The sequence below is a fragment of the Cebus imitator genome, unplaced genomic scaffold (genome assembly GCF_001604975.1).
Source record: "Cebus imitator isolate Cc_AM_T3 unplaced genomic scaffold, Cebus_imitator-1.0 Scaffold233, whole genome shotgun sequence".
NCBI classification, from domain to species: domain Eukaryota; kingdom Metazoa; phylum Chordata; class Mammalia; order Primates; family Cebidae; genus Cebus; species Cebus imitator.
The window spans coordinates 643,067-658,210 of NW_016107548.1; positions in this window are offsets into that span (position 1 = coordinate 643,067).

Consider the following 15,144-nt stretch of genomic DNA (forward strand, 5'->3'; position numbering starts at 1 on the left):
GCCTCCTGAGCAACTGGGATTACAAGCATGCACCACCATACCTGGGTAATTTTTGAATTTTTAGTAGAGACGGGGTTTTGCCATGTTGGCTAGGCTGATCTCAAACTCCTGACCTAAGGTGATCCGCCCTCCTCAGCCTCCCATGGTACTGGGATTATAGGCATGAGCTACCGTGCCTGGTCTTGGGGTGCTGGTTTCTAAACCCCAACACTATCTATAACTTTTTGGAGTTAAAGTCAGTAAAGTAGAGTGTTAACAAATTGAAGAAAAATAATAGTGTTATAATGTCTACAATCCTGCAATGATACTTGATTCATAATTTTACTAAAAAGCCAATGTAGAGAAAAAGTGTAAATAATGGTGATGATGTGAATCAGAGAAGAGGCAAGAGTTCATCCATCTGGCGGCCTTGCCCAGTCTGTCCTAGAAAACCTTGTTCTTATGTGTCACATGGAGTATAGATACGAGTGCTTAGTGGGGGCTGGAGTCTATTCTGATGCCAGAAATGTGGTTCTGAGGTTAGATTATTTGTTTAAAGCAGTTAGCTGAAGTGAGACAACACTTACAAATAGATAATAGGACTGCTGATTAAAGTTGGAAAAACTACAGAGCAAGACAATGTATTGAAAGGGATAAATAGTAGGGATTTGGAATGATCTTTCTGAACCCATAACAAGTGACAGAAAAAAAAATTACTGATTTTCTAGCTATTGGGAATGATACAACACTTTCTGGGATTCACATTTCATATCAGAGTTGTTTAACCAGCAAAATGCTGAAGTGATTAAATATGAAACCATGCAGCTAAAGCTGGAGAAAACTGTTTGGTCAGAAATGCTTCTGGAATGAGAGTGCAGCTTTAGTTATTTTTGTTTGGTTGGCCAGTGATGAAATGTGCTATACTCAGCCTGCTAAAGTTATCCACAGAGGAAGGTTTACTTTAGTGGTTTTAAGGTATCTTCTTTCAGAATTTTGATGTGGCAGCACATCCCTTAACAGCTCATTTCCTGAGGGATACTAAACAAGAGCCAAACCTAGGAAAAACGACAAGTTTAAGATCTCTCACCTCACTGTGAACTCTATGTTTAAACATAGAAGACACTCTCAGAATCTGGCTTCAGCTGAACACTGCCACATAGGCCCTAAATATTTATTATGCAGAGACCCAGGGCCTATATTTCACCAGAAAAATAAGAGAAGATATCTTTACTAGCTTTGTGCCTTGCCCAAACATGAAACTGAAGCCAAAAGGAGTGAAAAGACCTTCTTTTTCCTATGACAATTTAGAGAAAATTTTAATAGGTTCATGGGCAGTGTCAACATCTTTTGGTTATCCACTGGAAATTTATAACTATACTAATATATCACTTTATTAAATATCCATAAAAACCAGGCTGTTAGTCATTGGAAAATAAGGAGCTCACAGTTTGAAAGATGATATTCGGGCAATATTTTCAGTTATATTTAAACTTATAAGTTGGGGAAAATGGTAGATACAGTTTCCAGTGTAAAACTTAGGTTGGGAATAAAAGGTAGCATGATTGGTCAGGGCACAGATTGGGGCTTAATGTTTTGTGGTGTCTGTTGGGTGCCCTGGACACTGGAGATCTTGGCAGTGTATCCTGAAATTGCATATGGAATATAGTTATCACATTTGCTTACAGAGTTAGCACTTCATGGCATGTCATGGATATGCTGTTGATTGTCATCTGATGCTTTTGTTTTACTTCAATGGTATAATGCAAAACGGCTAATGGAAATTTTTTTCAAATATAAAATTACTTGTAAGATATACATATTCTTAAGAAGTCATATTACTAAACCAAGTAAGCTAACTCCTCAAAACAGAAGATGAACTGCAGAAAGGGATTGGAGCTACATGGAGAGACTCACCAATGTGTCTGAATAAAGTGAATATATATTTTTGAAATACATCATTTCCAACTGTAAAATTAATGGAATTATTTTCTGCTTAACCTAATCTGATATGATTTGATTGTTCTATATTCTTTAAATTTCATAGCACCAATTCCTGAAATTGTTAATTATTGATTTTAACCATACATAAATTTTAAAGGTTCTTTTGATCACAGTTAAATTACAGATTTTAATTTTTCTTGGTGTTTTATATAACAGTTAAAAAAAGCTCTTACCAGCGGTGTGCTGGTAAATGTTTACTATCCAGCTTTCAGGATGGGGTTGAAGGTGTCCTGATTCAAAGCATTTGACAGTCAACCGGTATGCAATACTCCCATAATGGCCAATTTCAAACTGCCAATGGAATGTCAGCCAGCTAGAAAACCTCCAGAAAGTTTAGCAATTGGCTCTCAGAAAGCAGGATGCACAGCTCCAGCACACTGGCTAAGACACTTTTTGTGCAGAATGTAAGAGCAAGCCTTATAAGTTAGGAGTTTATCAAATGTGACTATGGAACCTCAAAAACTCTGCCATATAATCCTTTAAATACCTATAAAGAGAAAGGGGAAACATAATAGGAATAAGAGTAGAAAAGTTCTATATTTGCTATATCCGGAATCTTATACCAAATATATTTTAAAGCCTATTAAATTCTGTGAATAGTTTCCTAAGGCTTTGGATAAATATTAAATGTGCCTCTAAAATACAAAGGGTTTTAGTATTACTTATAGTATGTTGTTGTTAGAGTATAATGTCAATAAATGACCATGAATAAACTATCCACTGTCAGTTGCTAAACCTCTTCCTTGTACTACTTTTTAATTTATATTCCTCTGTTGTTTCCTCTTTGGCATCATTTTTCCTCAAATTAATTCCTCTATGACAATGCCAATTTGTTTTACCAAAATGAATATTCTTGTGAAAGCTCTTTGTCAGCTAGACTGTTTATAATATATAACTAAGGTGATCTTATTTTCCTTCAATATTGCTCTGTAAATGAAAAAAACCTTACAGATATGTTGCCAACCCTCTGCCAGAACTTTAAGAATATTTTGAAAAATAACCTTTGAGTAATCACAACATATCTGAAAATGTTAATTTAGAGAAGAGACACTTAGTTGTTTGTTTGATCTACCAGAATCTAAAGTTACAAGTAAAACTTCTTGACTTTGTTCATTACTTTCAGCAGCTCAAGCTTGGGAATCAGCTCTATGCTAATTAAGCTTCTGAGATACTTTTTCTATTGACAGCTGATAAAGAGTGCTTTCACAATAAATGTACTCTAATATAGCTCTTGATTGTGATTGTTTTTTTGATCAGGGGTGGGTAAGATAAGACACAGACTTACAAAAGAACACATAATTTGATAACCTTTACCAAGTCTTTTTTTTTTTTTTAAAAAAAGCACTTATATTTTTGAACTTGCTAAGTTCTCTCTCATCTTCTATTTTTGTTTTTTGTTTGCTTTAACACAGTAGGTATGTAAAGGTGATACTTAAGAATAATGAAGAGGTAAGGTAGCTCTAAATAAAATTTTTAGACGAGAAAAATTTTAGAAAAATACTACTTCTCTTTCTTGGGATTTAAAAAGAACTCAGACAGGATAAGTAAGTTGAGTGCATCTTTTAAAAAAAAATTTTTTTTGAAAGCACTGGGAGCTCCCTCCCTTCCCACAAGGACTTAAAACTACTGGCAGAAGGACTGTCTTGAAACATATCATGAGTGATAATTTTTCTTCCCATCTACAAGGCAATCATTATCCTTGTTTTTCCTAATCCTTCTGCATTGGCTGTCTATTGATGAGTAGGTGTTAAAATAGCAAGAGGAGGGAGAGCATTAGGACAAATACCTAATGCATGCGGGTCTTAAAACCTAGATGACAGGTTGATAGGTACAGCAAACCACCATGGCACATGCATACCTCTGTAACAAACCTGCATGTTCTGCACATGTATCCCAGAACTTAAAGTAAAATTTTTAAAAAGCACATTTATTAAAAAAGAATAACCAAAACATATCTTAGAGAAGTCAGCCAGAGTCACACAATGCACTGTTGGGAAATTTCCGTTTACTTATGTTTTAGTTTCTATGTATAGCGGGACTCTGATCCTTCAAGGAACTGTTTTCCAAATTACCTTGTTAAAAAAAATAGTTTCCTATCTGTGGTTACTTAGGTTAAAAAAAAAAAGAAGAAAAGCAAAGCTTTTATTTCTTGGCAGTTGTTGGAAGGAGATTGTGGTACCACATACACTTGTTTAAAAATGAAAAGGTGCATGAGCTGGAACAGTCAGCTACTACCCCAAAACCTCTAAATCTCTGAACCTGTTTTTGACAGGATACAGACTTCCTGAGGACTTTCTTGTTCTGAAGGCCCCTGTAGTGTAAAGTATGGTGCTTTGAATTTGGTCAAGTGGTCCATGAACCTTCCTTAACTCCTTGTATGGAGCATCTTGAATACTTAGAACCGTACCCTCTCCACAAAAACAAATGAAGAAACAAACAACCTATCCATGGAGATTTCTAATCCAGTGGTTGGCAGATTATGCTGTGTTTGTGATTTTGTTCCCTTTAAACTTTATGATCAGATTTTCTTCTGAAGCATCCTTCATTACTCTGTAATATCTTTTAAATTTCTGTGTCTCTGTGGAGTGTCATCGATTAGCAAAATACTCTGTCAGTTGGCAACAGCCTGATCTTTCTTATATATGCATTACGCAATAGACTCATGAAGACAAATTTGTTCCTCTGCCTGGTAAGGTACATGAAACCAAAACTAGTCTTCTAATCCCTAAACTTCTGCTTACTATGGATGAGACAAAAAAGATTAAACAAGGACATCCCAATTTCTAAGAGTTTGTTATTTCCCAATCTAACTTCTTGCAGACTTAAAGAAAAACACTGCAGTTCAGATTTTGAGAATATTCTGTTAAAGGAGACGAATTTCTATTTTTCAGGTTTATCAATAAATGAAGATGAAATAATAGCAAAGGTAGTTCCTAGAATAGTAAAGTCTTAGAAAACTTGGGGGGAAAAGGCAAATAAATAGTCTCTTTTGTTTTCTTCTATATGTGCTTAAATATTTTACAGTTCTGTACCCAGATTTGTCTTGGTTGCAATCAGAACTACGTAACTCCTTCAGGTTTTTCTGAAGCCAAGTCTCTAGGCTGATCAGCAGATAAAATGTATTGAAAACCATAGAGTAGCATGCAAACAGAAGAAAGCCAAATTTGCCCAAACAAAAAACATTTAATCAAGTGAAATTTTCTTGATTTCTGTTTTTCTGAGTAAAGGCATCAATATTTAAACAGCGTGCTCTTTAGTAACATTACGTGTTCGATTGCATTGCTCCATGCACCTTTATCTTCAAATATGGTGTTTCCTTTAATTTAAAAGGATTTCAGTGTTCCCATTCCCTTATTTTCTAACAGACTTGCTGCTGGGAGAGATTAACCGTTGCCCTAGAAACACTCAAAACATCAATTTCCCTAGAGCAATATCTCACTAATCTCAGCACTTAAGTCACAATATTTAGTTAGAGTTTGTTCAGTGAGTACTTTAAGGTTGATTAAATGACCATTAAATGTTCCAGAGCAACCAAAGTAAAAAGCTCAGAAGTAGCAGATCATCCATTCAGGAATGCAGCTCTCTCCACTCAGAGACCAATTTTGTCAAGACCACCTAGAAGATGCACAACTACCATTTACTGATGGTAATTGCATAATTATAATTACTTACAGTATAGGTGATCCCATGTATAACTCATGTCTACCCTGTATAAATTTCTCTAAAATTTCCTAAATGTGGCCTTCAGTCAAAACCTAGATAAACATTCAAGTGTGTATGTGTGTGCATCCTCAATGTACGGAATCTTTTATTTGCTTACCTTCTCACTTGTTGAGGTGACTTTTTCTTCTTTTTATTGTTTATCAGCTCTCCAGGGAGGATCTTAGCAATTTAGATTATGTCTCTTGAGGAATGCAGAGAACAGATAATGAATTTTTTTGAGACAGTCTCACTCTATCACCCAGTCTTGAGTGCAGTGGAGAGATCATGCATGGATCACTGCAGCCTCCAATCCCTGGGCTAAGTGATCCTCCCACGCCAGCCTTCTTAGTAGTGAGGACTACAAGTATGTGCCACCACACCTGGCTAAATTTTTATTTTTTTATATATATGGGATCTTGCTTTGTTGCTCAAGCTGATCTCAAACTCCTGACCTCAAGTAATCCTCCCACCTCAGCCTCTCACAGTGCTAGGATTATAAGCTTGAGCTAACACACTTGGCAGAGGATGGATTTGAGAGATATCTTCAAGCTGTTTGATATCCCTGGAACAGGAACCGAATTGGGTTTTGTTTTATGGTTTGAATCATGGATTAGATAATCTTCTGACAGAAAGTAGAACTTGATTAGAAAGATGCAGTTTCAAAATATGCCTACAAATTAATACATTTGTTCATAAGAGTTTCTGGAAGAGAAAAACAAAAAAGCAAAAATAAAAACAAATAAAATTACCGGCAACAGCAACAAAACTCAGAAACTTGATTCATAAATTAGCAGTTGATCAGAGTTGTTGGAGGATCCCAATAAAATTCACATGAGTTGTCAAGGGAAGTGCCATTCTATCACTTTTGAAAGACTTTAATTAGCTTCTAGACCAGTGGTCCCCAGTCTTCTTTTTGACACCAGGGACTGGTTTCATGGAAGACAATTTTTGGATGGTTTCAGAATGATTCAAGTGCATTACATTTGTTTTGCACTTTATTTCCATTATTATTACATTATAATATATAATGAAATACTTATAGAGCTCACCATAATGTAGGATGAGTGTAAGCCCTGAGCTTGTTTTCTGCAACTAGACAGTCCCATCTGGGGATGATGTGATGGGAGAAAGTGATAGATCATGGGGCAATAGATTCTCATAAGGAGTGCGCAACCCAGATCCCTTACATGCACAGTTCACAACAGGGTGTATGCTCCTATGAGAATTTAATGCCATGCTGATCTGATGGCAGGCAGAGCTTAGACGGTATGCGAGCAATGGGGAGTGGCTGTAAATACAGATGAAGTTCTGCTTGCTTGATCGCTGCTCGCCTCCTGCTGTGTGGCCATGTTCCTAACAGGCCACAAACGTAGTGATCTGTGACCTGAGGGTTGGGGACCCCTGTGCTAGACCATTGATAGGCATGCCTAATTCCTATTTCCAATCCACCTTGCTTGAGCATACTACTCTTCAATGAAGATTTAGATGTTACTGTATTACGATTTCAGAAGTAATAAAACTGAGGCATAAAAGGTTAATGTGTTTCCCTGAACTTATACAGTTTCCTGAAGCAAGAATGTACAGCTAGGTTGGAGAAGTACTTTCACAGAAGCCTACTTTTAAAAAATGTATAATGCTTTGAAATTTATTAAGCCTGTTTGCAATGACTTACATATTTTAGATATTTTAGTATTATACAAGCATATGTAAGCTCATTGGAAATTTTGTCCGTTATAAAATTAAAATCTGATTTGAATGTTTAAAAATAATTTGTAGAAAGACTTTGCTTGCTACAACTGAGATTTGCATGTAAAATATCTTTTATTTATAATATACTTTGCTTTATTTTTTCACCTAGTTTTTAAATATTTTGAAATATAATTCTACTGTAAAGTTTCATTTCTATGCCTAGAAAACTATGTGAATACTCTTCCATATGACTTAATTTTGTATTGACTGTGGCTGCTAATTGCAGTCTGCTTTCCTCCAGTCAGTGGTGACTGCCTTTCCAAGATGTTTTAAACTCACATTTTCACAGTGCCTGCTTTCATTTAATACAGCGATTATATTTTAAAGGTGATTGTCCACTTTAAAAATAAAAGATGCCAAAGTAAATACACAGGAAATACCATGTTGTTTATTCCACTGGATAGGAAAGCTGGAAGGAACTCATAGGGTCCTCCAGTTGGGCTCCCCGGTCCTTTCATTTGTATTTTTTGTTATTGTTGTTGTTGTTGTTTGAGACAGAGTCTTGCTCTGTCACCCAGGCTGGAGTGCACTGGCCAGATCTCGACTCGCTGCAGCCTCTTTTCTGCCAGATTCAAGGAATTCTCCTGCCTCCGTTTCCTGAGTAGCTGAGATTACAGGCACCTGCCACCACACCCAGCTATTTTTTTTTCTTTTTAGTAGAGACGGGGTTACATCATGTTGGCCAGGCTGGTCTCGAACTCCTGATGTCAAGAGATCCGCCTGCCTTAGGCCTCCCAAAGTGATGAGATTACCAGCGTGAGCCACCGCGCCTGGCTCCCAATCCTCTCATTTTTAAAGATAAGGATGCTGAGTCCAGTGAGGTGGTGCCACTTGCCAAGCCCACACAACTAGTTAAGGCAGAGCCAGCACTGAAGCCCACATCTCTTGGCTCTCAGTCAAGTCCTTTACCACTGTATTAAAAGAGACCATATTTAGAAAAGATTAAAATGCTGAAAATTTCTCTCCACATCTGTATTTTAAAGAAAAGGAAATCTCTAATGTGAATTATAGTCACTATTTCCAGTGTTTATCTGAAAAGTACTGGAGCTCTGAAAATTGTGATGTTTGTCCTTCGTGAACTACGTGGAAAGTAATGAAAAAGCCAACTCCACCTCCTGCTGTGAACATACTGCTCGCTCTCTGATGTATTAGGTGTACAGCTGCTCCAAGTCTTTCTCTTGAACACCATTCAATTTACTTTAGTGCAAAGTTATTGTGGATTTTGAAATCAACTGAAGTATTTCTTAGTTTACAACAATGTTGTTTAAAGTTCACCATTAAAAATCATGATGGTAACAACACTAACAGTCCTTTCCCCTATTAGAAATAATTTTAAAAGTACCTTAAGATAATATTTCAGAGGAACATTCCAACTTACAGCATATCTGACATTCGTCATCTTAATGCATGGAAAAGAATGCTTGTCAAGAAGGATTTTGTTCTTTTACTAGTAGGAAGTGCATTACTCTAAGTATATATGCCTGCTTCTGCTCTCTTGAGGATCAGAATAATAGCAATAATATAACACTTTACATCCATTATTTCATTGAATTCTCACAGCTACCTCATGAGATGGTTATTATGATCCCAACTTTACAAATGAAGTAATTGAGGTTGATGGGTTAAGATCATCAGGTTGATAAATGGCAGTGATTGAAATTTAAGCAGTCTCAGTGTAGGCCCTAGCTCTGTGTTAGCATGTGAAATCTCGTGAGGAAGAGATGGCTTCCCAGGCTCAACATTATTTGGTTATGGCCCTTGGTCAGGTTAGGACCTCAGGAGACTACAGTGGTGGAGTACATGAGCCCTAGGCACAGAGGGCTAGGGTGAGTGTCTGCTTTGCTACTTACTATGTCTTTCTCTATGTTTTTGTTTCTTTGTCTGTATAATGGGAAATATACAGACTTATAGCCATAGGTTTGCTGTGAGAATGGGATAAGGTCATCCTTGTAAAGCACTTTATACAATGGTGGGCACATAATACGCACTCAAACAAGCTTACCTGTACACATACTTGATTGATACTAAAGACAACAATGAAATTCCTAGTCCATTGCCAATTTCTCTATTAATGCCTATTATTACTTGAGAATTATTACCTACTTTCAAGTAACAATATATTTCTTGAGTCCTTACTCAAGAAATATATTTTTATTGTTATTTTAACCCTCAAGGGAGCTGAAGCAAGCATATATACTTCTTTCTCAAGAGGAAAGAAGTTCCAAATGGGAGTCTGGAGGCTAGGGGTGAGAGAGATTTGCTTTCTGCTTTGAAAAGCCCAACCTCTCATTGAATCTTACTTGCAAGGAAATAAAGCAACCAGTCAGCAGATGTTTGTGTATATGATAGTAGAAACTACAATAAGGTGGAACATAAACTGGATATGGTCCTATCTCTCAAGAAGTTGAGGAAGAGGAATGCTAACAAGGGATACCATGGGCAGAAGTGTGCACAGTCATTACAGAAACTCATAATTGAGGATGAGGCATGGGATGCTGGGCAGAGAGCTGCTGACTAAGAAGAAGTATTTCAGATGGGGTGCCCTATGGTGAGTCAAGGAAGCTGCTCTCTGCACCTAGGATAGTTCTGGCAAAATATCTTGGATAGGAGTTACAATGAAAAAAACAACCAGACCAAACAACAACAACAAAAAAACAGATATTTTCTAACACAAACGAAGGCTGGTGGCTAGGGTACAGAGTAAGATGACAGAACGAGAGGAGAGTGGTTGGATGAAACAGAAGCATAGGCTAAGGAATCCTACAGCATATGGTTTAAACATGGCTTAGAGCCAGAGGTAACTCGCAAACTACTAGAGATCTAAAGAGTTCATGGTCAAGCTCTCTCTCTCTGTCTTTTGCTCTCTCTTGCACTCAATTCCAGGGTTTTATGTTTGGAATACCTCTTTCTCCCAATTTTTCTCATTCCCCTCTCCCTCCCTGGGCGAATCCACGTGGAGTCTTCAGGTCTCAGCTTTACGTCTTCCTTTAGGAATTCATCCCTGACCATGGAGACTGAGTTACATATTTTTTTGTAGGTCCTTGTTTTGGCGTCTGCTTACCTCATCAAATCTGTTTTTGTTTTCTACATCTGTGTAATAAATTACCACTAACATAACAGCTTTAAGAAACAAAATTTATCCTTTCACACTTTCTCTGGATCAGGAGTTCAGAATGCTTTAGCTATGTCTTCTACTCAGGGTCTTAGAAGGCCAAAATCAAGATGTTGGCTAGATGTGTCCTTACCTGGAGGCTTGACTGGGGAAGGGTTGGCTTCCAAGCTCCCTCAGCTTGCTGGCAGAATTCATTTCCTTACAGTTGTAGGACTGATGTCCCTGTTTTCTTAACACTGTTGTCCGGGGCCCACTCTCAGTCAGCACTTGATGCATGGCCCTTTCTTTAATATGGCAATTTGCTTCTTCAAGGCTACTGGGAGAATCTCTCTTCACAGCTTTCTATGACAAAGTAACATTATGTAATCACAGGAGTGACTATTCATTACCTTTGTCATATAATGTAACCTAAGCAAGGGAGCAAATATCCGATTATAAGTCTTGTCCACACATAAGAGGAAGAGATTATACAGGGTGTGTATACCAGGGATAAGGGATCTTGAGGGCCATCTCAGAATTCTACCTACCACAATATCCTTTGTCACATTGCATTATAATTGCTAGCTGACTAAGATCTCAGAGTGACTATATTTTGGTGACCCTTATAGTTTTGCTTTGCATAAGGCTTAGCAGATACTCTCAATAAAAATTTGCTGAGTCAGTTCGTAAGTGTTGACAGGCCAGATTAGATAGTAGAGTATGGAGGCCTGAAGAGGAAAGATTTTGGTAATTTACACATTTAGTAGAAATAGGTTAAAGGATGCTGTTGAGTGGCAATGAAGAACAAAGCAACTCTGAACTAAGTCCAGAGTCTACAAAATCTGTTAATGAGGATAGTTATAGTGATAGGGAAACTGAATACTATAGTTGGAGGTAGTGGTTATGTGACACTCGGCAATTTTGGTCAATGATATTGCACATGCTGTCGAATAGGTAAGAATGAATGGTTCCCAGTAATTGTGTTGCAGTGTGGAAAGCCATCATAACCATTGCTTTAAAAAACTGCACATTTAGGCCAGGCATAGTGGCCCATGCTTGTAAACACAGCACTTTGGGGACCAAGGCCACAGATCCCTTGAAGTCAGGAATTCAAGATCGGCCTGGGCAACATGGCGAAATCTTGTCTCAGTAAAAACATGAAAATTAGCCAGGTGTGGTGGCACACATCTGTAATCCCAGCTATTCCAGAGACTAAGGTGGAAGAATTGCTTGAAGCCTGGGAGACAGAGGTTGCGGTGAGCCAAGACCGTACTACTGCACTATAGCCTGGAAAACAGAGTGAGACTCTGTTTCAAAAAAATTAAAACCAACAAACAAAAACTATATATTTATTTGAGCTTTTTCTCTAGTCAAAGCACATGACTAAATCTGTTGGAGGGTGTGTCAGGGCTCAACCAAAAAACTATAGAAAATTTACAGCAGGGCATTAGGTCATACAAGTGATGGTAAAGCTGAGAAGCCAAGAAAAGGCAGTAAGGTTAATCAAGATTAGCCACACCAGAAAGCTACTACCATCTTGGGGTACAGAGGGAGGAGACTGTTATACAGCAGCTTAGAGACCCAAGTTACAGGCAGATCCTGGAACTAGAGTAGGCTGTTCTGAGCAAGAACTGGGATCATGGAGAAGAATGGGCTATCTCCAGAGATACTGGATGACTCAGTGAGAGAGGAGGAATGCCCTGGCTTCTCCTTTCCTCCTACTCTTCAGTCTTTGACTACTGCCTCCTAGTAACTGAAGCCAGCTGAGACAGTTGATGAGGGAGCAGAGAAAATGCCGACAGCAGACAGCAGACAACAGACAGTGGCCCTCTTCCCGGGCATCTCCTAGACTCAGAGCAGAAGATGAGAAATGACCCATCGGCAAACAAGCTCAGGACCAGCACAAGGACATAAAGATGCATGGTCAGGCATCTGTCCTCAAGGGGCTTACATTATAGAAGAGGAAAGGAGGCATGCACACAGTTAATCATAACAGGGGAGAAGTCAACACTTTCTAGGATAGTAATTGATGACTTTTGCAATGGCAGTCTGAGTGGCATGATAATTAAAAAACATGAAACAAAATTGTAGGCATTCAAAGTGGAGTTTGTATATAGAATTAGATATTAATTGAGTTTGTATTTCACATTATAATCAGGAAAAACAAAAAGTAAGTTTTAGAAGAAACTTTGGAATATATGTACAGCTTAAAGAAGGAGATTTAAAGACAGGCAACCCAGAAGCTATGAGATAGATACAGCTAGTTATACATATTTTAAAATTATGACAAAATACATAAAACTATATATAAAGGTAGAATACACATAATAAATTGGGGAAAGAACATTTCTAACAAATGACACAAAAAGAATCAACACCTATAATGTATCTACAAAGTAAGAAAAAGACAACCATATAAAAAAGTTAGCAAAAAATATTGGCAGTTCATACAGAAGAGTAAGAAAATATGGTTCAATTTATCTAAAGCAAAGCATTTTTTTTTAAAAGCCCTCGTTTCATGGTTTATGCAGAGAAATATGACTGATGGTGTATCTGGCTAGATTTTTCTATTATTTACTGGAAGGGAGTAGCAGCGGGCTATGGAATGGAAGACAAGGTCATGGGAGAGATAAGCAAAAGCCAAAAGAGTCAATAAGACAAGTTTGTACAACACGTACAGTGTAAATATGGTCCCATTATGGGAAATCACTAACATATGTGACTATATGTGTATGTGCATATGCTACTTACACCGCCCCAGCATTATTGTCTCACTTAGATTCCTGCTAGAGTGTTCTCTCTGATTTCCTCTTTCACCTTTTGCACCTTTTATTTTCTTTCTTTTTTTTTTTTTTCATACAGAGCCTTGCTTTTTGACCCAGGCTGAAATGCAGTGGCTTGATCTTGGCTCACTGAAACCTCTGCCTCCTGGGTTCAAGCGATTCTCGTGCCTCAGCCTCCCAAGTAGTTGGGATTACAGGCGTGCGCCACCACACCCAGTTAATTTTTGTAATTTTTGTAGAGATGGGGTTTCACTATGTTGGCCAGGCTGGTCTCGAACTCCTGAGCTCAAGTGATCTGCCAACCTCAGCCTCCCAAAGTGCTGGGATTACAGGCGTGAGCCACCGTGCCTGTCCCACCTTTGCTTTCTTTATTTTTTTTTATTGTACTTTGGGCTCTGGGGTACATGTGCATATCCTGCATCCTGCAGGATTGTTGCACATGTATATACATGCCATGGTGGTTTGCTGTCTCCATTTCCCCTGCCCCCGATGCCTACATCAGGCATTTCTCCTTGTGTTATCCCTTCCCCTTCTCCCCACCTCCCCTCCATCCCCACACCTAGCCCAGTGAGTGTTTTTCTCTTCCCTGTGTCCAAGTGTTCTCATTGTTCCACACCTGACTATGAGTGAAAACATGTGGTATTTGATTTTCTGTTCTTGTGTCAGTTTGCTGAGAATGATGGTTTCTAGATTCCATCCATGTCTCTACAAAGGACACGAACTCATCGTTTTTTATGGCTGCATAGTATTCCATGGTGTATATGAGCCACATTTTCTTTGTCCTGTCTATCATTGATGGGTATTTGAATTGGTTCCAAGTCTTTGCTATCGTAAACAGCACCACAGTGAACATACGTGTCTTTATAATAGAATGATTAATAATCCTTTGGATATATACCCAATAATGGGATTGCTGGGTCAAGTGGAATTTCTATTTCTAGATCCTTGAGAAATTGCCACACTGTCTTCCATAGTGGTTGAACTAATTTACACTCCCACCAACTGTGTAAGAGTGTTCTTTTTCTCCACATCCTCTCCAGCATCTGTTGTCTCCAGGTTTCTTAATGTTCGCCATTCTAATGGCGTGAAACGGTATCTCAATGTGGTTTTGATTTGCATTTCTCTAATCATCAGTGATGATGACCATTTTTTCATAAGTTTGTTGGCCACATATATGTCTTCTTTTGAAAAGTGTCTGTTCACCTTTGCCTTCTTTATGTTTTTAAATTTATTTTTTAAATTGTACTTTAGGTTGTGGTGTACATGTACAGATCATGCAGGATTGTTGCATGGGTATATACATGGCAAAGTTATTTGCTGCCTCCATCCCCCCATCACCTATATCTGGCATTTCTCCCCATGTTATCCCTCCCCAACCTCCCCACTCCCCGCTGTCCCTCCCCTACCCCCCTCAACAGACCCCAGTGTGTGATTTGCCTTCTTATAGCCCATCCTCCATGCAGCAGCCAGAAAGTTTCTTTGAAAAGTTAATTATATCACGGCCCTCCTCTGATCAATAGTCTGCCACAGCTTTCCATCTTAGTAAGATCTGGCTTCTCATGTCATACTTTTCTTCCCTTCCCTTGGCACACTCCAGCCCCTTGGGTCTCCCTGCCATTTCCTAAACATCCTGAACACAATCTCACCTCACAACTTTAATACTTGCTGTCCCTTTTGTCCATATAGCTCCATTTTCCCACCCTCTCGTCCACGCCACTGCTCAAATGTTACCTCATCAGAGATTTCCCTGATGATCCCATTTAAAATAATATGTTATTTACTCTCTAACACTTATAAGCTCTTTCTTTCTTTCTTTCTTTCTTTTTCTTTCTTTCTTTT